This window comes from Crocodylus porosus, unplaced genomic scaffold (genome assembly GCF_001723895.1).
Source record: "Crocodylus porosus isolate Cpor-Errol unplaced genomic scaffold, CroPor_comp1, whole genome shotgun sequence".
Classification (NCBI taxonomy): domain Eukaryota; kingdom Metazoa; phylum Chordata; order Crocodylia; family Crocodylidae; genus Crocodylus; species Crocodylus porosus.
The window spans coordinates 16,980,334-17,003,225 of record NW_017728923.1 but is presented as its reverse complement, the minus strand read 5'-3'; the positions used below and the strand labels follow the sequence as shown (position 1 = coordinate 17,003,225).

The window sequence follows — 22,892 nt, the reverse complement described above, 5'->3', positions numbered from 1 at the left end:
GTTCAAACTTACATATAATAAAATACAGTTTCACAAAATATAAGACGCCATCTCCAAAACAGAAAGGACAAGAACCTTAATTATAAATTAGCTATTTAAGGGACACCAAGGCCTAGACCGTCTGGGAGTCATGGCTGCACTCCAGTGACAGAATGGGGCTGGTGTGGGGGAAGAATTTCTCAGTGCTCTTCTTGCTTCTCTCAGCCCAACAAAATGCATTCCCCAAAACAAAACCTCCAATCCCAGGAAGCCCTTTCTTTCTGGGCTTCCCTTTCAGCAGCCAAGCACACACTGACCTAGGGTAACTTTTCTCTCCCCTGTGGGAATCCTCTTCCCTGGGAACTCATGACTCCACAGAGCCAGGTGGAGGGTCCTTGTCTCTGCAGGTGAGTTGCCACCTTTCTTGCTGAGGTCCCATCTGTCTCTGGTTCCCTGTGGCCTGTTTGCTGCTCAGGGCCCTGAATCACCTTGCATGGTTCCGGGGTCTTGGTTCCATCTGGGACCCTCTTTGCAACGCTTTTGCTCTGAGTGCCTGGCCTCATGCTAGGGGGGTTGTAGACCTGAGCTACCTCATACAGCTCCAGAGCCTGTGTCTGTTCCCGGACCTTCCATGCAGTGCCACCTGCACTGAGTCTTCCTGGCCTCCTGCCAGGGGTTGGAGACTCAAGCTGCCTCATACAGCTTCAGGGTCTTGGTCAAGCTTGGACTGTACCATGTACCGCCTGTGCACTGAGATCCTGGCCGCTCTCCAGGGGTTGTGGACCTGAGCTGCCTCGTGCAGCCCTCAGGATCTGGATCTACTCCTGGATCGTGCCATGCACCGAGGACCTGGCCACTTGCCAGGGGTTGAGAACCTGAGCTGCCTCATACAGCCCCAGGGCCTGGGTCTGTTCCCGGACCCTCCATGCAGCGCTGCCTGGCATGAGCCCCTGGCCTCATGCCAGGGGGTGTGGACCTGAGCTGCCTTGTGCACCTCTGGTCACATGCCAGGGGGTGCAGACACAAGCTGCCTCATACAGCTCCCAGGATCTGACTCTGTGCACCCAACTGTGCACCGCCGTCACGCTTATCAGTGGCACGGCTGTGGGCTGCTCCGCTCGCTGTTCCCATCCAGTCTTCAGGCTCTTCTGGATTACTGCTCCACTTTGCTGGGCAGCTCTCCCCAGCTCCTCTTAGTCCCACTCTCTTCTTCATCCCTCGACACAGTGTGTCCGTATGCTGGACACGCTGTTCTTTTATGCCCTTTGGAGGTTCTGTCCTCGGACTGCAAGAGGACCAATCAGGGTGAAGCAAGGTAGAGGCTTCAACCAGGTCTGGGTTCTCTGCCTTGCCCAGGGGAGGGGCAGGGCAGGGCAGCCTCTCCTGCACCACCAGCTGATTGGTGGGAATGTCCCACCAATGGCTCAAAGTCTTTTTGAGCTGGCAAGCTGGGCTGCTACCAGCATGCCCATCACAATTGCAATGTGTATTAATTTGCTATGTGATATATTTATATAGAAAAATCCCAACAGAGGCAATGGATCAAAAGATGTTGTTTTGTTAGTCCTGTAGTCATTGGAATTAAATGTATATCCCTTTTTCAAATTCATAAAACAAGAATCTAGCTTTCTTGAGCATGTTAACAGTGCATCCAAAGATTCATCAGAAGTTATTTCCATAGCTAAATTAATGTTTACCTGAAATGTTTTTAGCTAGGGCTGTGAAACAGCAGCTACATTCAGAGAAGCAGCTAACAGGCCACAGAACTGCAGAGAAAGAATAGCCTGATCATTGGAACCTGAACATCATTAAAAAGGAAAGGATCATTAATACTTGTGGAATGCAGTTTAGAAGGAATCAGGTAGATTACAATGAACCATGAAGTCAAATGACTCCCTCACTGCAGCCTGAATAGAAACGCACTATATGCTTAGTATTTGTCTGTCTTCTTTATAAGTTTTAGGAACTGCTCCAAATGATGTCAGTGGAAAAACACCCATTGATCTAAACTGAAGCAAGATTAAAAACTTAATCTCCCCAATTTTATTATCTGTGATGTACTTCCTTTGGGATCTGAAATCCCAGACTTATGATAACTTTGAGTAACTTTTACTCAAATTAAATTTCACCTCATCCAGTTCAGCTGATAAACGCTCTGCCTTGCACCCAGCGCTTGCCATCTCTACCAGCTTGTATCCGTGATTTTAGGTGCAGGCTCTTCTCTCAACTGCCTTTGCTCGAGAGATCACGGCTGGTCTGGCTACTAATGACAACACACGTCACGTCTTAAATTTCCCGTTCGCTTTGCCTTGGCTCCGCAGTGTTGCGTTGACAGTTGGGCAAAACTGTAGTTGCTGCGGCAGAAGCAGGCCCACCTTATTTTGTTCTGCCAAAAAAGCCATGTACAGACCTGGCCTTTCAGGCAGACCAAAGCGGAGGTCACCAGAAAAACCTGAGCGAGATGTCACGGTTAAAATGGCGATTAAAACTTTTAAGTTCGTAGGGTTAGAAAAAGAGACTGGAGTTCTGCTCTGCTCCGGCCTGCGGCAGGCCGCGCGCCCCAGCCCGAGGTCGCCGCCTGGGGGTGGGCGAGGACACTGCATGGATTGGGGGGGAAGGGGCGTAACGTCCGCGGGGGCGGCTGGGACCCGGATGCGGCAGGGCCGCCTCCACCCGCCCCCGCCTCAGGCTCCCCACTGGGCCGCGCGCCCGAGCGACGTCTCGGCCGCAACGCTCGCGAGAGGACATGTCCGCCGTGGCGGCGAGAGAGGGTGAGTGAGGGGCGGACGAGCGGGGCCCACGGGAGCTGGGGGGGCCCGGCGCGGGCCTCCCCCGCGAGGGTCAGGCCGCGGGCGGGGCTGCGGAGGGACTGAGGGGTGGGAGCGGCAGCCGGGACTGGCTGCTCCCCGGGCCCGCGGGAGGCTCCTGCACAGCCCTGGCGGAGCCTTGTTGCAGGCGAGCCCGCAGCACCTGCCCGCCTGGGGGCAGAATCGCCCCGACCCAGCCTCGGCCCTGCCCCGCCCGCAGCTTCACCTGCAGTCCCCGCCTCGGGCAGGGCAGGGCCGGGCCTTTGGGAAGGTCCCCCGTGCTTTCATGTGGGGCGTCGAAGAGCTCACAGCCCAGATGGTTTTGAAGCCTGTCTGGGTCCTAGTTCTGTCTGAAAACAGCCCCCCTGGAGACGTAGACGTGCACCTGGGTGGGCAGGACCCTCCTGCTGCTCCGTGCCTGTTGCCCCGTGTGCACGGGAGGGCGTTGCTCTGGAGTAAGCGTGCATTTTTCTGGTTGAGTTGATGTCACCGTTGGGTGTTGCACTGTTATTCTGGAAGGCAGGACTCTACCTGGGGAGTCAGACAGGCAGCGTTATCCCCCTCAGGCTCTGCCTGTCCATGTCCCTCTGTCCAAGTCTGCAGAGTTTGGTGCCCCCCCAGTCACTGCAGGTAGCCTAAATCATTAGCTGAAACATTCGGGCTGTGGTGGGCAGGTTCAGACTAGGTGATGATCCTGACATCATCCCTCCTTAGAAGTCTGTACACCTGAGAGCAAAGTTTGGCTTCGTTAGCTTTCCCAACTCTCAGCCTTGATTGCTTAAGTTGTTCTCAGGTTACTGTTTAAAGTTTACTTACCTGTTAAAGGAATAATAATGCCCACTTCGAAGGGTTTTTTGAAAGACTTATCTGTTTGTTAAATGGTTTGAGGTTATTGGAGTTTGCAAGAAGCAGGATTTTTTTAAATTGGCGCTACAACATAAAATGTACTTGCAGCAATCATGTATACAGTATTATGCATCGCTTACAAGCCAGCCCATGGTAAATAATTTCTCAACCATTTATTTCTTGCACAGATTTGCCTTGGCCTTGCTTACGTAGCTTTTAGTTCACTTTAATGAACTTTCCTGTATGTATTTTTAAAGTCCTTTTTTTTTTTTTTTAAGCTATCTGCATCCTAACCTGGGGGAAAAATAGTGTTGTGACTTTTTTGTGACCAATTGCAACTAGTAAACTAATTTTAAATAGAAAGGTATCAGTATATACATCCAGAGAACAATGGAATGAGTACAAGAAAGTAACTAATCGCTCATGGGTATTTCGTAAACAAGAAACATGCTGCAATGCTTACAGATTATTTGCTTAATTCTAGTTACTAAAAGACTTATCTAGAAATACCAAGGTATTAGTCATGTTTTTATTACTCAATGCCACAAGTACAGTATGTACTCTAATATATATTTATATAAAGGTAGTTGTGTGTCTAATGTTACATAGCTTTCTCTCGAAGGGAAAAACGCCCAACTTTTGCATTGATACTTGTACTGAAGATCTGAGCATCAGTGTTTGATGCTTAAAGATTTTTTTTAATGTTTGATGTTTAATAAAGTTTTGTTTTTAAGTTGCTTGGGCCAGTGTATTTAGCTAAGTATCTACTTAAGTAGTAAATTTGGATATGATATAGTTTGAGTTTAAAATATATCAGTGTCAATGCAGTTCTTTTATTCCAACCTTTGTAATAACATATGGGAGCTGATAATGCCCAGTGCCTTTCAGGAAGTAGCACACTTCTGAACTGACCCATGTTGGGGAAATTTAGAGAGAATCAATTGGAATTAGGTTGAACTAAACAATAGAAAATAAACTTCATATAATCTCCCTACCAACATCGGACTTTCTTTGAACTGGTAGGTTTTTGCTGTCTTTAGTTTGTAGGATTTAACAACATGAATCAGCATAAGAATTTGAGGGGTGAGTTTTAGCATATCAGTGTTCAGTTCAAGTTTAGAAATTATAATTTAAATGTTCAGTAAATTGCACATTTTTAATGGTAAAACATTATTAAGATGGTGTCTTAGGTGTTAGAATAATTACAGACCTTTTGTAGGCTGCTTGTAGACATTTAAACATAAAAAACAGCACTTTAAATTCCGTATGCTCCTACACTGAGCCCAGTGCGTGCCCAGAAGATACAGTGCGTTAGTTGGACCTGGCTTCCCTGATGTCTGTATAGATTAGGGGCTTTAGTTTGGGCTTTTTTTAGCACTTTTATCTAACAACTAGTGGTGCACCAATGCATCGGTCCGATATTGGATCAGCACCAGTGTAAAGAAAATTGACTATATCAGAAATAGGCCTAATTTGGCCGATAAATGACTGTCTGTGCATGCAGCCACAGTGCAGCATGCAGACAGTGAGAAGTCCAGCAGTGTGGAGAGCTGCATGCAGCCAGCAAGTCTATTGTGGTGGAAGGGGAGTAAAGGGGCGTGTGTGGGGGGAGGCAGATCAATGCCCTGCTGCAGTGAGAGGGGGAGTGCAGCTGGGGTAGGTGCTGCCGAGCTGGGGTGGGTGTGGGACAGAGCCATGGCTCCTCGAGGGAGGGTCATGGTGGCTCCCACTGCTGTGGGACAGTGCTGAGTGTTCATCTGGCAGCTCCCACCGCTGCTCCCACCACTCCTTCAGGAGGGCATGGGTGGGGAGGGGGCCATGTGTCCCTGGATCTGCACATGGCAGAACGGGCTGCAGCTGCGGGCTGGGGACCGGGGCTGCTCTGCACTTGGGGCGGGCAGTGGAGGCACTGGCAGCTGGAGCTATGGGATGGCTATGGTGAAATTTGGGGTGGCTGCAGCCCCCCTGTAGCTCCCTCCCAGCACTGCTACCGCCTGCCCCTAGTGCAGTGAGGCCTGCAGCTGCAACCCACCCTGCCCTGGCCTGCGCAGATCTGGGGTCCCATGCCCCCCTCTCCCCCTGTGCCCTCCCAGACAGCCAGCAGGAGCTTCCAGATAAGCCCTCGGCTCTGTCCCACAGCAGCAGGAGCTGCCCCCTCCCTGCGCCCCCTGGATGAGCTGTGGCTCAGTGCTGCACCAGCCCCACTCCCTCCCTCACTGTGGGGAGCATTGATCTGCCCCCCTATGCCCCTTCCCTACCCCCTCCCCTTCCACCACAGCAGACTTACCAGCTATATCAGAAATCAGATCGGTATCGGCCAGTGTGCCTCCTTACAACTCTTGGTATCGGCCCCCCAAATATCTATCAGTGCACCCCTACTAATAGTTGTTTGAATCAGCTATTAGATAAAAGCACCAAAAAGCCATGCCAAAGTGCCCCATGCATATAAACACTGTGGAGAGCCAGGTTGAAGTAATGCATTGCTTCTTCATGTAAAGCACATATTTTTTGTTTTGATTTGTTTTCTTTTTAATGTCTACAAGCAGCCTATTATGGTGCGGTGGTTAGGAAGCGGGTATACTCTTATTCTGAAGACTGATGTTTAAATTGCAGAAGTATGGGTGGAGGCAGGGGGCGAAGGAGTACTCCAGAAGTTCTTTTTAAATCTATAACGTTAATTTCATCTGTCTCCATTTATTCTTTATATCTTCTATCTTTACAAGATGTGATGGTTCTGGAGTCATGTTTTAGCTATGATGGTCCAGGAAAAATGCAAGAGGAAAGGATACTTGGTATCCAAAAATTTGTCTGTATCCTTCCCAACTATATAATTGATCTAATAAAATATACAGCTCATACAAATCTTAGCATCTCATCGTTTTCCAGATCTTCTCTTTCATTGTTTGGTATAACAAAGACATTTTAATTTTAACCATCAGAAACATATTTTAAAATGTATATTTTTGTCATTCATGTAGTACTAATGGGAACAACTGTCTGAAGATAGTTTTACATCTGGGACTTTCCATACACTATTTAGAGGATCAAAGTCAAAATTAGTAGACATGCTAATTGGGAAGGCATTCTTGTATAAATGTGCAACACCACACACTGTCTCTAAACGCAAAGATGTTTATAAAGATTTTCAAATCTAGATAGAGGGTTTAGCCACACAATGTCATTTTATTAATATATGTGGTGATAATTGAGTTCACATTTGTGTGTGCACATATGTGTATGCGTGCACACCATTATCATGGTAGAAGTGCAAAAATACAATTACCATTCTCCTTTCTTTTTTCTTCCTTATGTTTTATAAAAGGAATTTGTAAACTCTACTGACATACTAAATCATCTGTTTTTTCCAGAGTAGTGTCACAAACTTAGACCAGTTACAGAACACTGGTTGTCATAGAAAAGGTGTTGAACGTGACCACCGAATTTTGTCCTCCTTTTACTTTTTATACTTGAGTAGTAAAATCTATAAAACCTTAAAATCTGTTTTCATTATAAAAGAAAGAATTAGTATAGTCAGTATCTTCAAAGTTTCAGGTGTGAAAGCATTCCAACTCTGAGGGTTTGTCTACTGCAGCCAAACTACCAAACAAGATTTTATTGTAAAATCATACTTAGAATCAGAGTCTAGCATGTTATATTGTAATTATGAAAAAGAACATCCCTAACACTGATGTTCAATCTAGAATGAACTGGAATAACAAAAGATCTTTGTGTCATCTTGTAACTTATTATTCAAGGTGTTAGAGTATATTGAAATCATTTTTCTTCTTCTTCAAATTTGTAAATTGATAGAACATTGAAATGAGGCTTTGTGAATACTGACTAGGAGACTTCCAAGAGTAAGAGGCTGCTTACAAGTCAGAAAATTAGTAAAGTCTGGGTACACTGGTAAGAGCAGCTTGCAGAATCAGGATCTTGCATTCTAAGATGTAATATTTACATTTTAATGAATTGTATATTTAAACTTATGTTTCTTTTCTTGTGGGCTTTTTGTGAACCTTCACTTCTGCATTGAAGTTTACCATGAATGTGTTGAAATAGGGCAGTTATCTTAATATTATATACAACATATATTCTCTGTGTTATTATAACATTTTTACATTTATGAGCTTGTTTCATTATTCGATTAGATAATCTTTTGGGCTATGCTACTGCATATTTTCTATTAAAACAAAGATTGGAAATTTTCTAGAGAATATGTTTTAGGTCAAAGAGGAACTAATGATAGGAGCTGTGTGGTATGTATTGTACAGGTTGTCAGAGTAGATGATCTTACTAGATATATGGGGTAGCCAACCTGCAACACGTGCTATAAGTGGTCCAGGTGTCTTCTGCGTGTGGCATGTGCGAAATTGGAGACGGGGAGGACAGGCAGCAGTGGCAGGTCAGGCAGGGAACAGAGCAGCGGATTGGGGAGGGGGCGAGATCAGAATGACACTCAGGGAAAGGGTAGGGCTAATCTGTGGCATACATACTATACTAGACCTTTCTGTTTTTTGTAATGTAAGAATTTGAATGATCTACATTCATAGACCACTTGAAATATTTACAGGGTATTTGTGGATGATATTTTATTCCTTAGATTTCTGAAACACGTATGCTTGTATTTAACATCCAGTATATCAAATGCTTGTTGGTCTGATTTGCATTTAATGATAATGATCACCATTCCAAACAGCTGAAGTTTATAGTGTTTTTTTGAAATTAGGTGGAAAAATTAATTTTGGCAGGAAGATTTTTGTCTTTACTGTGTAACTGCATTTTTGATACACCTGTTTAAGTGGAACGTGGCTTATTTGTCAGGTTGCACAACTGTTACTCTGGGTACTTTCTGTTTTTTCCTAAACCTTTTGGTGTCTTACAGAAAGAACTTTGGCATGTCACTTAAATTATTGTGCATTCTTTTTTTCTTTTTCTTTTTTTTTTTTTAATGAATGAATCCACCCCAGGATTTTGATAGTCTTAATGTTGGTAACATGTTTTTGTTGTCATCAGATGAAAAGTGGTATGCAAGTACAAATTTCACTGTACCCACACCAGGGATTGTGGAAGAAAACAGTGCAGGCTTCCTTCCATTTATTCCATTTCAGAGTAACATCAGAAAAAGTTACATGAAAAGTAAAACCTTTTGGCATAAGGCCACAAGTTTTCATGCCTTGTGGGTTGCTGGTTGCATTACTCAAGCTAATTAGTGAAGGACTAGCTCAATTAAAGGAAAGTGAGGAATTCTAACCATTAGGATAAAATGCCATTAGAATGTCGAATTCTACAAGTATTAAATTGTTACAGGAAAGGAAATGGTGAACAAATATTGCTTTCTCATTAGTCTTGGAGGAGGAAAGAAATGAGGCTTTGTAAATATTGACTAAGAGACTTTCAGGTAGGTGTAAGGGGCTGCTTACAAGTCTGAAATAATTTAAGAAGCTTTGGGATAGTACAGGGGCCAACAACCAATTACAAGCCATGGGCCTAAATGACCCAGCTCCAGTCCAGTGGGGGCCATCGGGCTTTGGCTTTCCCCTTGGGAGATGTTCATGCACCACTACCGCTTCTCCCCATTCCCTGCTTCCCAGCTGGCAGGACAGATGCTGCTTCCAGCTGGTGGGGAGCTGCATCAGATCCAGTTACCTACAAACTGTCTGTCTCTTCCCTATCACTGCTTCTTCCCTGTCCTTCTCTCTTCCCCATGTGGCATAGGCACAGCTGGAAGCAGTCTGGCTTTAGTTAGCTCAAAGCTGTGCCTGTACTGCAGTTCAGGTGAGGAGAAGCTACAACAGCATGAATGGAGTTTGAAGATGCTGAACTCTGGTATAGCTCGCCATGGACTGGAAGCTGTACCCACACCCTAGTTGGGAAGTGGAGGACTGGGGGAAGTGTAGTGGCATGGGCACAGCTGCCTGGTGCTGGTATAGGCAAAGCCCTTCCACCACTGATGTGCTACAGAAACCACTCAGCTGACATTGGACTACAGATTGAAGGATGGGAAAAAGTGGCAGCAGCACAGGTACCTCCTAACTGGCCAGACCCAGAATGGATGCAGGCAAAGACCTCCAGCTCTGGAAGCCAGATCCAGTGTCTCCATGGACCATATATTGCCAACCCCTGGTATAGCATAAGCAGCAGAATGTAGTAGAGATGAGCACATGTCTTTATATTACCCCCTTAAAAAGCTAAGTGAAGATGCTTTATGATGTTCTGAAGTATACAACTTATCCAATACCATGTTTAGCATACATGCAAGTTTTATAGCCAATATATGTGAGCTAAGATTAATTTTACTTAACTAAATTGCAATTACATTTACCAGTCAGAGAAGCTGAAGTTCCAGCTTTTAAACGTGTAATGTTTTGCATGCTGTTCTTTCTTAATTTCCGTAATTGTTATGAGGTACAATGGATATTTAAATTAAAGGACAATTTATATATAAGTTCAAATGAATACAAACTGGTTATATAAATTTAGAGTGTAAATTAAAAGATTTCTAACCAGAAGAATGGAATTCTTGAATGGGTTCATAATGTAGTAGGGACAAAAAAACTGAGTTTCTTCAAGATGAAGCTTGACATTATCTGAAAGGGATTATAATAAGATAGGCATATTCTTAGAGTAGTACTTGGAGCGTGTGATTATTTTTTTGATACCTTTGGGAGGAGGTTTCATGGAAATGTGATCGTTTTGGGGATTTGCTTGCACTATGTGGGAGGTGTTTGGTAATCCTTTGCTTCAGGGCTTCTGCTGGTTGTCTCTTGCAGACAGGAATTTTTTTTTCCTTTTCTTCCTCCTCTCCCCCTGCTCCCTTGCATTTTTCTCCCTTCCTTTGAATGTATTATTTAGATTTATTTTTTATTTCTCTTCTCCTGAAGCACTGGAGATTCTTATGGGTACAGGTAGGAGCTAGAACTATCAGAGCAGCTAAGCCACAGAAACCTTTTAGTGGTTTGACTGAGGGGCCTTGCTCACAAACATGGGGCCAAATCAGTTTAAATTAGTACTTAATAAACTCTTGTAAGAAATGTGGATACCTGTGAAAGCTCTTGCTCCACTTCCAGCTTTAATTATTTTTATTCAAGCTGTTTCTAAATATTGCTGTGGCATCAGAGTTGCGGCCCCCATTGACTCAAGGCTTGGTGGGATTTTGCTGTGGGGAATGAGACATCTCTGAAGCGTCCAGCTAATGCTGCCCATTTCTCACCTGCCATGTCTTAACAGTGAATTTTTCTTTTTTTATTGGTTGGGAGGTGGTATGTCCGCCAAGCATTTGATCTGGAGTCAGTCAGTCCACCTTCTTTGCGGGACTCCTACCTCCCCTCTACCCCGTCCATGCACCTGCCAGATGTTGATGGGTAGATTGGTTCCGGACCCGGAAGTCAACAAGTGTTCTTCTTCCAGTGTTTAGACTTGAAGTGTTCTCAAGGCCCAGTTTTGCCTGCTTGAGTCACTATTCACAACAAGGATGAGAGGTGCTTTAACTTTAAAATGGTTGAAAATCATAACCCTAAACATTTAGCAGATGCTGTTTTCAGATTACAATTTTGAGCCACTGAGAACATAATTCAAGTAGTTACAACTGACTGCTCTGTGGGCTGTGGATGTCCAATACAAGAGAGCTGAGTCAAAGAACACCTACTCTTATCCCTTGCATCTCTTCCTGAGACTAGTGTTAGACAAAAGTTCTGTAATTGTATCTACAGGGAGTGCAGAAAGTAGAGGTGAGGGCTTCAGTTATCCTGTAGGTAAAGGCAGATCTGGGGGAGGTGTCAGGGTTCAGTCCTCCTTCTTCCCCCCACCCCTTTTGGCCGTACACGTGCAGTGACCTTTATGAGCTCCCTGGCTTGTTTGCAGGGCTCCTGCCAGAACTGCCACTTTGGCATGGCTCTGGAACCAAGGAGATGGATGTTGCCAGTACTTGCCTGACCTTTTCTCTTGTCACCCAGTTTGGCAGTGGACAAAGGGTGGGGAATGAGTGGTGGCAGAGTTCGCTCCATACGTTCCAGAGCTGCACAAAACCGGTGACTCTGTCAGCATCCATGCCAACAGACCAGTAACTACAAAGAACTCGCTGTGTGTCTGCCACATAACCAAAGGGGGGTTCACCCCACTCTCTAATTCCCCACTCCTGTATCCATCCCTGCCACTATGTAAAATGAATTACTATGATGCCTTCAGGCTGCTCAGAGAACTGCTCCTTTGAGTGGATTTGGCAAAGCTAGCTGTGTGCCTGTCCTGTTGGTTTAATACAGCTGTGACCTTTATTTCCCTGGAATGAGTGTGTTTGCTGCTTCATTAGCAGCATGCCAGGCAACAACCAACATTATGCCTAGAAAATGTTTAATGACCCAAATTAAACCTATTTGAACTTGGCAGCCATAAAGCTTTCATCTCTCAGCATCTCTAAATAAAATCGTTGCATGCTCTATTGAACACAATGAACCAAACTCCCTGGCACTGGTTCTTTAGCTTTTCTTCATCAGCTGAAGTTCAAGGCAGCTTTGAGAAACCCAAAGAATAATTGAAAATCACTTAGTCTTCAGTGTGCAATAAAGCTCCTGCGATATTCTGACAACTGCCACAAAACCTTTCTCCAGTCTTCCTGAGACCTGCCTAAAACCATCACCCCAAAAATCTTTCATATTTTTAAGAACAATTACACGTTGGAGAATATACCAAACCATGGTTTTCCAGCTGTGTTCCTTGGAATTCTGGGATTGTGTGTTTTGTTCATATGGGTTTCCACAAAGAGACTGGGCAATACTGGCAGAGTGGGTCAGGGGGGCAATGTACTGCCATTGTGGGTCTTGTTTGCCTGGCTCCATATCAGTCCTTAGGACAGGGGTAGGGGTTCTGTGGCAGAAGTGATATGAACAGGTTCCATGACTAGGAAGTTTGAAAACCACTGTATTAAATAGTATTCAGATACCTATTTAAAGCCAGATGTTAATATTAGCATTGTGCATTGAATACATAGAACTCTGACATACTTCATGTTTCGATACTTGAGGAGAGCTATTAATTAAATATTGTTTGAAAATTGACTTGAGTCTGGGCATGAGAACCAAAGCAGTACAATAAGGGATGAGTCTGTAGTTATTCTTCTAAGTCTTAGCATTGAAGCATGAAATACAGACAAGCCCAAAACAAATCAGAAACTACTTGTTTTATTACTTTTACCCCATCAGAATGTGAATTCTTAAGACTGTAAGTAAGCATCCTTTATTAGTATCTTCAAAAAAGTTTGGTGAGTTTCCAGAGAGCTGTAAATAATGTTAGAAGTTTGCTGTAAGGTTAACATTTCAAATATTTCTTGTTTGTTGAAACAGTATTTTAGAGCAACTCCAAATTTATTTATTCAGCTTTACCATTTAAAAGGCTCATTTTAGTCTAAATAATTTACAGGTCTCCTTATACTGTGCTTCAAAAATGGCTTGGGATGCATGAAAATTTTCATCTTAATCTATTACCTACAACAACATACAAAAAATGTTAATGCTAGTGTTAATGGTGATAAGAAGAAATAAAAATGATTATTTAAGACAGCAACTTAATCTTTATTTTATCTGGACCATCACTTTTGAGTATCATTTGTTACTACTGCTAGAGAGAAAAGTTCACTACTGTACGCCTTTTCAGTAGCTATTTTTCTAAATCAAAGGAGTTTGCCCCACCAAAATACCTACTTTTTTTGTTTAATTAATGAATAGTATTTAAAATCTGAGGTTTCATTGCAATAAGTGTTAAAAGATGAAAAGTGTATTTATGTTTATGCATGATATATCCTGAAGAATAACAATATGTACGGATATTATACTAGTAATGAGGGAGCTGCTTCTGCAGGTGATTTTTTTTTTTTAATAGCAAATGACAGAAGTTATTCTTAATAAGGAGTTAGAAGATGGAACTATAAAACTGATTAGTCAACTACAAGTATGAAAAAGCCAAGTAGATGTATGAGACAATGATGTCACATCAACTTACAGTTGCTTTCCTCCCTGCTGGATCATTATCAGAAGTCTGGTGTAGTTCTCAAGAAATTGTACATAAGGTATGACGTTATACAACTTAGAGTTGAGATTCTGTTACAATTACAGTACATGCCGTATGCACAAAACCACCTATCCTAAAGAGAAGTATATGTCAAAATTGATCAGTTTGCTGTTTAAACATGAGGAAATCATTAGAAATTCATGCTCCAGAACATAAAACATATACACATTGCAAGTATGTATATACATATTTATGCTTGTATAAGCTGCAGTTCTGAAAAACAGTCTTTTTGCAATCACATCTAAAATGGAAAACAGATGCTGAAGATTTATTTTCAACTTATGTAGACATCAAAGTTACTTGTTGACTTGCCTTTCTACATCACAATAAAAGAAGAGGAAGCTAATACAAGAACACAAAGAGTTATGTTGGTTCATATTTTCCAGTGAAGATCAGCTGTAATCTTCTTTACAAAATATTGTGCTGCTTAAGACTCCCCAAATACTAAAATACTTAGAAATCAATAAATAAAGCATTTAAGCCTGTGCCTCATGGTCAGAGTTGATACTTTGTAGCATTCCATATCACTTATATTGACAACCCAATCTTAACATTGTTCACTGATTTGAATTTGCACTATATATCCAAATCCCAGTCCTGAGAAGACTTCACGTTGCATGCTTGGAATGATTTTTTAGACTAGTTAGCACGTAAAGTTTAGTATGTGCTTTGCAGGATTTGGCTACGGGTCTCCCTGACTTGAGGAGACACCTGGGTGATTTTGTGGGGAGATCACGGGGCCAGCTGCTGTTTTCGTGGGCTCATTGCGGTGCTCCCTCCCATGCCTCTGATTGGCCAGGGGGCCCTGGTGGCCCTGCCTCTTGCTGTTGATGGGTAGCAGGGGCTGTCTGTCATGCGGCTGTGCCCCTTACTACCAATTGGTTGTGAGGGCTTTCTGTCTTGCGGCCCTGTCCTTTCCTGCTGATTGGCTGTGAAGGTTGTCTGTCGTGCAGCCCTGCCCCTTGCCACTGATTGGTAGAGAGGTGTGGGGTTGCAAAACAGGCAGCCCCCTCAGCCAATCAGCGGTCCGTTAACCTGGCAGCTATCTTGGGCTCCCCTTCATACTTGTAGCCCCTCTCCCCCTGCCTCCCTCGTGGGCCATGTGGCTGGGACACCATGCCATGAGGACTACACTGTGGAGCCAGCATTTTATTTTCAGTATGTTTGGGGGGTTTTTTGTGGATTTCACAGCTGTTGTCCAGCTGTGGGTTTCACAGACAATGCCAGATTTCATGATTTCTGCAAAATTGTGATTTTGGTAGGTCCCTATTTGGACCTAGATGTGTGGTAGAGTTTTATGCTGGTAAGTAATATCTTGGTATACGAGTAAAAATTATAGTGTGATGTGTGCTCCCTCCTGCTTCACAAAATGATGATACCATAATCCTTTTGTATAGATGGGTCTTTGCGTGTAGTTTATATTGTTACAAACATTGCTTATATAGAATGCATTATATTTAATATAATCCTTGTATGAGTAGATTGTTGCTTATTCATTATGTCTGCTACAATAGGATTCTGTTTTCTTGCATCCAAATGCTCTTTAAAAATGTTAAAATCTTAAATCACTAATAATACACAAAGAGCCCTAAACATTTTAAGGTGTTTTTTTCAGGGCAGGTGTGTGTGTGTGGGGAGGGGTCCTCATTTTTATTCTTCTTCCTTCTCCCTTAGATTTATGTCAGGATTCTTTATCATCTTTGAATGCATTCCTTGCTCAAAGAAGTTGGCTTCACTGGATGGATAAAACTTCCTTTACCTGTTTTGTTACATAACATTATAATACAGTCAATGCTCTCAGCAGAAATAAAAGTGAATTGACTGTAAAAAATTTGAATGTCAAGGGAGGCAATACTGTTTCTCACTTTCTCTGAAACCACCACATCCAACTGATACAGTAGTAAATGTTTCTTTTGTCTCTAGCCATAGTAGTTTTTTGCTGCTGTGATTATCGTTATTGTTAACTTACTTATTTTTTTACTGTGTGCTTTTTGGTTTGTGATTTAGTTTTGGAGTCTTGCATCGGGGTCCTGCTCTTCTGCAATTACTTCTTTACCTGCCTTGCCTTCAGTTTCATAGCTTCTCTGGCTAACAGCGGTTTCTTTTTCAACATTTACTACTCCTGGGAAGATTATGACTATAATAATATAAACCAGCTAGATTTTTGCAGTTTTGCTGCTCACTTGCTTGTACTGTAACAACAACAATAACTGTGTCGGTAGATAAAGACTCGAAGATGGTGTTAAAAAGGCTTCCTATCGGTTCACATTTTGGAGGGTTATTGTTGCCAGTATAATTTCCACAATATCTTTACATATGTTTTTATTTAAATTGGATAATGTGATAGTATAGTTCACTAGTTTTGGCAAGTCATAGCGTGCTACTGATTATAGCAGTCCTCTGTAGCTAGTTCAGGGTATTTCCAGTGTGCAAGGAGAGAAGGGCACTGGAGGAGTAGGCCAGGATTGTTCTTTAATGAAGTGCTGGTTGTGGGTCCCATGCCCACATTTAAGGCTTCATCTAATGTTCCATTTAAACAAGAAACTTAAAAGTCTTTTGAAAATAAGGAATTTAGAGGCCAAGTTACTGGTAAAACACAGTGATGACTTCGTGTTATCTGTATACAAATTCTTTCTGTTTCCCATTTCAACTGTTTAGAGATGCATAGACCTATAGAAGAACACTTTAGGACACAAGTTGCATCCACACAAACAGGGGCATATGTCTGCAGCACACAAATAGTGGGACACAGATTAGTGCTGCTACTTTGTGCTGCAGTGCACACCCTTGCTTATGCGGTTTGTGGTGAGATATATATTGTCCCATTGCAGGGGGGGCTGGCTGGGGTACAGGGTGCCTCAGTGTAGGGCTAGCCAGCAGGCAGCACCCACACTGGGCACCTTGTGCTCCAGGCAGCCAGGGAATAGGACATGGGGACACACTGTAGAGCCCCCACACTGAGGTGCCCTATGCCCCAGGCAGCCAAGGAGTGGCATGTAGACTTGGGGAGTAGCTGGTTGGCATGCAGTGCACCATGAGAAAAGGGGGGCTCTGCAGCATGCGGCGATGGGAGCAGGCAGCACAGGGCTGTGCCACTCCCCGGCTGGTTGGGGCACAGGATGCTTCAGTGTGGGGGCTGCAGTGCACAGTGGTGGGAGAGCAGGCAGTCCTGGGCTGCCTGCTTCCCTGCCCCCGTGTTTGTCCTGGCAGAATGCACTTTGGTGTGCTTTGCACCACCTTTTCTGGGTTCTTTTTTTTGCTATCAGGAAATCCTGGTCGCCTTCAGTATTTTAAGAGGGGCCGTCCTTAGGAGGGCTTTGGGCAGTGTAAACACACCCTGACCCTAAGCTTCTGCCCTGTTAGTATTTGGTTAATTCCAGTATGGAAAAAGGAATTCCAGTTCATTTTGGCCTTGAAGTTTGTGAGAAACTTGCTCTTAAAGCAGAGAGGGCATGGACTCTGGATTATAGCATTATAATGTTAAGAACATTGCAGTTTTCAGAAACTGCTCTAAAAAGGTTTTTTTTTCTTTTAAATAAAGTGAAAAAAAATGGGTAGTGATTTGAGGATTAAGCTTAATCCTCTGGCACTTACATAGGCAGAATGAGTGACTCTTGTGATCTTGTTCCATTGCAAGAGAAAGTTGCGTATGCCCATGTTTCATCCATGGGGGTAGAAAAGTTAGCTTTATCAACTTTTCTGAAGTAGAGGAGAGAACTACCTTGGCTTCAGAGGTATTTCTCAGTTACAAGGAGAATAGATTGCCGTATGCCTTGGTCTTGTTTTCCAAAGGCTGGGACATCTTTGTGTTTGAATGAGTATTCTTAACATTACTTACTTTGGCCATTGATTAGATATAACTATGCTGAACACAACTGAAAGCAGCATCTAATTAGAAGGATACCATTAAGTTATAGTGGGTACATCAGTGAGATTAAGGTCATAAACCGATTCAGGCCTATTGTTTACTTTCTTTGTTTTTCCCTTCTTTTTTTTTTTAAAGATTTTTTCAATAAGCAAATGTAAAGGTCTTCTCAAACATTTCAGTAGTCATTTAACTAAAAAGTGTAGACAGTCCAGACGCTGGTTTCTTGACTCCAAATGTATTGTTTCAGTGCTCTTTGTTTGGTTACAAGTATACTCCAGAAGAGTCTCTGCATTGGCTTCTATTTGTCAGCAGATACCTTCTTTGGAAAAGGTACCTATTAAGTGTGTTGTTAAAAGCCAGAAATCTTACAGGCAGCTAGAATAAAGAGAGACTAAACAAAGAAAAACAATTTACTATGAAATTAAGGTACTTTAAGTGCCAATATAACCTGGAGAACAACAAGTACTACTCTTGGTAACCATAGCAAAGGAGGCTTCTAAGTCACAATTATGACTCTGGAGGAAGGAAGGAATTTGCAAAATTTAATAAATTAGCTCTAATCCTAATCTTGACTTCAGAATAATGACAAATGTGAATGTAAAGGAATTGCATACTATTAATAGAGAGTTGGCTGCATCATTTATTTGATGGTCAAAACTCTGCATCACAAGTTAAGAGGCAACTTTCTGTATTTAGTTGAGAGCGAAGAATGTGATGGTTTATACATGATAATGGGATGTATACTATATACAATTCAAATGCCTTTGGACAACAGAACCTTTCATGTAATTGGAGAGCCCTTGGAAGTCTATGATTAGAGAGTATAATTTGGATTCTCCAAAGCCAGGCAACTCTGCAGAACATCAGGCATCCTCTGGAGTTTAGTTACTTGTAAATTTGTGTGCTTCAGGTTGGAATTAACATCTGTTGGCAGACAGTATACTGCTGCTGCCTATGTTTCGTGTGCTCGCTGGATAGAGGGCTACCATCTCTAAGAACAATATTGTGGGACTTGCAGCTTAGTTTATAAACACATTCTTCTAAAAGAAAAACAGGTTGGAATTTTCTTTTCAGCTTAAGTTTTCTAAAATTAAGTTTTCAGTACAATCCAGAATCTATTTCATGATCCAAAATAAACTAATAAATAAAATTGAGACATTTGTATTGTGAGGGGAGAGAAAGGGTAGTCTTCAAGAACTCGATCTGACAGTTTGAAGAGATTTTTTGGAGACTGATTGCATGGTATAGACTTTCCTCCTCCTTTCTAGCTGAAAGAAACAGAACAGAAGAAAGGGGCAAAATGGTATTATTAACTTTTCAAAAAGGAAAAACACTCATTACAGATAGCTAAAAATATACCAGTACTACTCTTCTGTGCATTTGCACAAGTTGTAGTGCCAAAATGTATGTGAAAAATGTGTTCTTCTGACTAAATTATTCCACCTTTTGCAATACAGAATGTTCCATTCCGGCATATTACCAGTTATGATACATGCCTACATAAATGTTGCCCTGAATATGTACAGCTTTTGGTAAATTGGTGTTTCTAATCACCTCTGACTGTGCTATGTTGGGTAGGAGCTGTATTCTGAATTCATTTCTACAAGCATTTAGTTTATTGCTGGATTTGGAGACTATGAAATTCTGCTTCTGTTTTAAATGAGAGTTTTACTTTATACCTAAGGGGGGGGGTGTTAAGTTTTCACTGTAAATATTTTATTATAGGATTACGAGTAAAATAAAACGTAGCTTTTTGTTCCCAGTAATTCCTGAGAAAATCATTAACGTAAAAGAAAACAAAGTTACTCTTTTTGGGGGGAAAAAGCACTTTGTTCATACAGAAGACATAGCAGGGTGGCATCTTGAAGACATTATAGAGACATATTCAGAAAAGCAGAAACTTTCACAAACAACAGCCTACTTTCTGAATGACTTAATATCTAAGGTGCCACCCTGTTCTGCCTTCTTCCTAACTTTGGACTGATGTAGATAACTACCTCTCTACTTTGTTCATAGACATTTTTGTGAAACAGAAGATCATGTGCTTGAAGGAAGATGGAAAGTGGCATGTTCTACAGGAAACATTTGTGCAGTTCCTTCCTCTCTAACTTGAATTCTAATGCTTTCCTCACTTTGTTCAATTCAAGGGCTTAGTTTACATGCGCTAAAATAAACAGAATAGCACCTGCAGCTTACATAAATGGGAACATCTTGAAGTAGCTGAGCAAACAAATGAAATCATAAAGTAATTTAACCTTTTAGGAATGCTTCAAGAAATTTCTACCAGTGCTAATTTTAAAAAGAGGGGTTATAGGAAGGCTAAAGGACAAAGAGAAAGGTATAATAGACTATGCTGAAAGCTGTGAATCTAATCAGTTTTTTGAATTGCTAGAGATCCTCTTCAAAAAAGTCTAATATTTTTCCTCATTGATTTTTCTGTTTATAGACATGCCTGTAAAGCACACAAGATGCTGAAAATATTAAAGACTTGATATTTTTGCTTCTACAAAGTTATTGTGGATAATTTAAAGGTACATTATATTTGGAAGAATATGTATAAACATTTTGTTCCACACCAGTATTTTTTCAAAACACACTTTAATATTTTTGTAAAATTCAATAGACTTTTTTTCTTTAACTGAATGCCTGAGTATATTTGAATATAATGTGTAAATGGGTGGTGATAGAGCCTTCGCTGCCCCTAAATGTACGAGTAATAGCTATAAAAAGGCCTGTATTTTATCAGTAATCAATTTAAGAAGTGCACCTTTTCATTCTCTCATAGGACTTTAAGCTCATACCAATTTCTTGAACAAGTTTCTTGATTTTTTATTTTTTTATTTTTATTTTTTTTATTTTTATTTTTTTTGCAATACCTTGTGCTGTAGAACTATGTGGAGATATAAATTAAGGCAGCATATGGCTGTCTACTCACAAACCATAACAATAGGAAGTATATTACAATTTGATTCCCATTATCTGAGTTTTCGGTGCTAATTTGCAAACCATTTTAAGCCTCTGTATGCCAAAGGTACCTGAGAGACCATTTCTCTTGTCATCTGTTAGTGTAAGAGTTGTACCCCTGTAGATAATATTCTATTATTTTTGAGAGAGAAGTTCCTGACTGAAGTTGACTTTATAAACATGTCTGTCAAAGCACCAGTTTACTAGGTTTGAGTTCAATAAGCCATTTAAACAAGTGACTTGTATCAGGAGGGGATTGATTGCCCTTAGTGAGAGTGTTGATCCTTTATTTCTTTTTTTTGTATTTGTAAGGTTCTCTAGAGCCTCATACTGGTGCTTCGCTCGCTCGCTTGCTTGCTTGCTTGCTCACGTGTGTGTGTGTAATAGTTATATTTCTCTATGATGATAGGTGAACAGAAATAAATATTATTATTATATTATTAAGGAACATAGATCTCAATTTAGAGCGTTTTATTAAACAAAGTTACAAAAAGCATTAAAGTTAACATGCTAAGTCTTGCCAACATAAGCTATTGCTTTTTCCAAAGATTAGTTTATTGATTTCGAATATGGAAATTGTCCTATTTGTAAAAGTTTGAATGTTTTAATAAGTCTTCAACTGCTCCACTCTATTTTTTGTATAAAAGGGACAGTAACATGAGGCTGTAAAAGTGTAACCACGTAACTCAAATTAAATTATTTGGTCTTTGCATCTTTTATTTATATGATCATGGTACTTGTGCTATAAGTTTCCAGAACTTAGATGATCTGAAAGGTCCCTTCCAGCCTCTAACAACTTATGAAAAACCTTGAAAGCAGTCGTCCAATGGGACCATTTATCCCCTCTCCTCAACCCCTGAAGAGTTCTAAAAGTATAAAGGGTGGAATAGTTTAAGCTATCCTTCAGGGCCATCAGAGGTGCCATGAATGAAGAAGACAGGGTGTTAAACATACAGCCCATAAATGTGGCTCCTCTGGCCTGTGGGCTTCTCTGTGGCCAGACAGTACCCCTCAAGATCTGGCCCCTTGATGCTTCTTGCTGTGGGCTCCTAGAGCTGCTGTGCTGGCAGTACCTATGCAATTAATGTCACCCTACCCTTGGTTGTTGCCAGTTGCTGTTTGGTATGTAAAACTATAGTTGGGGGTGTGAGCAGCAGTGCCGTTAACTTCCTCATGCTGGCCACACTGACACACACAGGCTCTGGGAGCTGCAGTGAGAAGCTCCATGGGTTAGATGTGGCCCACTAACATATTTTGAGTTTGACTCTCCCGAATTAAGACACTGGTATTGCTTTTCTTGTTGTTTCTCTTCTTAAAGAAGGTGCCCATCTGTCATGGAATCTACTGCAGTAGCAGAAGCAGATTTAGGCAGCCTCGTTGACAGCTGTGGATGGGGACGGTTTTTCAGCTCTGATTGGCTTAGGTTATTTTGAAATTAACTGATTGAATAAGTCAATAAGGACAAGTGATTGGCTAAATCAATTGTTGCAGTTGATTGGTTAAGTCAATAAGGACAAGTGCCAAGTCCTGCACATAGGGCGGAGCAGCCTGGGGACTGACTAGCTAAGCAGCAGCTCCACAGAAAAGGACCCAAGGGTTACAGTGAACAGTAGGCTGAATGTGAGCCAACAGTGTGCCCTTGTTGCTAAGAACACTAATTACACACTGGGCGGCATTAGTAGGAGTGTTGCCAGCAGATTGAGGGAAATGATTTTTCATCTCTGTTTGGTACTGGTGAGGCTACATCTGGAGTTCTTTGTCCAGTTTTGGGGCCAACACCACAGGGTGTGGGGGGCAGTGAAAATGATTAGGGGGCTGGGGCACACAACTTCTGAGAACAGGCTGAGGGACCTGGGCTTATTTAGACCAGAGAAGAGAAGACTGAGAGGGGATTTAATAACAGCCTTCAACTACCTGAAGGGTGGTTCAAAAGAGGATGGAGCTAGACTGTTCTCGGTGGTGGCAGATGACAGAACGAGGAGCAATGGTCCAATTACCAGTAAAGAATCTGATTGTATGGGGGCGATACCTTTGAGCATGGCAGGGTCACTTTTCAGTGATCTTGCACTATGAAGGGCTGGATCTATGTATATCCATGAAATTTGGTACTGCATTTCCAATACCATGATGTCTGCAAAATTCCTTTTCTGAGTGATTCTGGGCCTATTTTAGTGGCATGAGCAGGTAGGTCCAGCATAAAAATCTTCACAATATTGGAAAGGAGTAATTAATCCTGGCTTCTGATTTGATCAGTGACAGTGGTGAGGGTGGTAATAACTTCCTAGGTGTTGGCTATGCAAGCACAGCAGCTCTAGGAGATCACAGCAAGAAGCACCATGTTTACAGGAATGTGTTAACTATGTACTTCC

At 42.0% G+C, this 22,892-nt stretch overlaps 1 protein-coding gene across 3 annotated transcripts in view; it reads left to right on the top strand.

The window, feature by feature from the left end:
• Positions 1-2,655: 2,655 nt before the first annotated feature.
• Positions 2,656-22,892, top strand: part of MKL2 (MKL1/myocardin like 2) — a 160,310-nt gene continuing 140,073 nt past the window's right edge. For all 3 annotated transcript variants that reach the window (XM_019540137.1, XM_019540134.1, XM_019540138.1), the window contains exon 1: positions 2,656-2,750. The gene's annotated coding sequence lies outside the window, so the exon portion shown is untranslated. The remainder of the gene's footprint in view (positions 2,751-22,892) is intronic.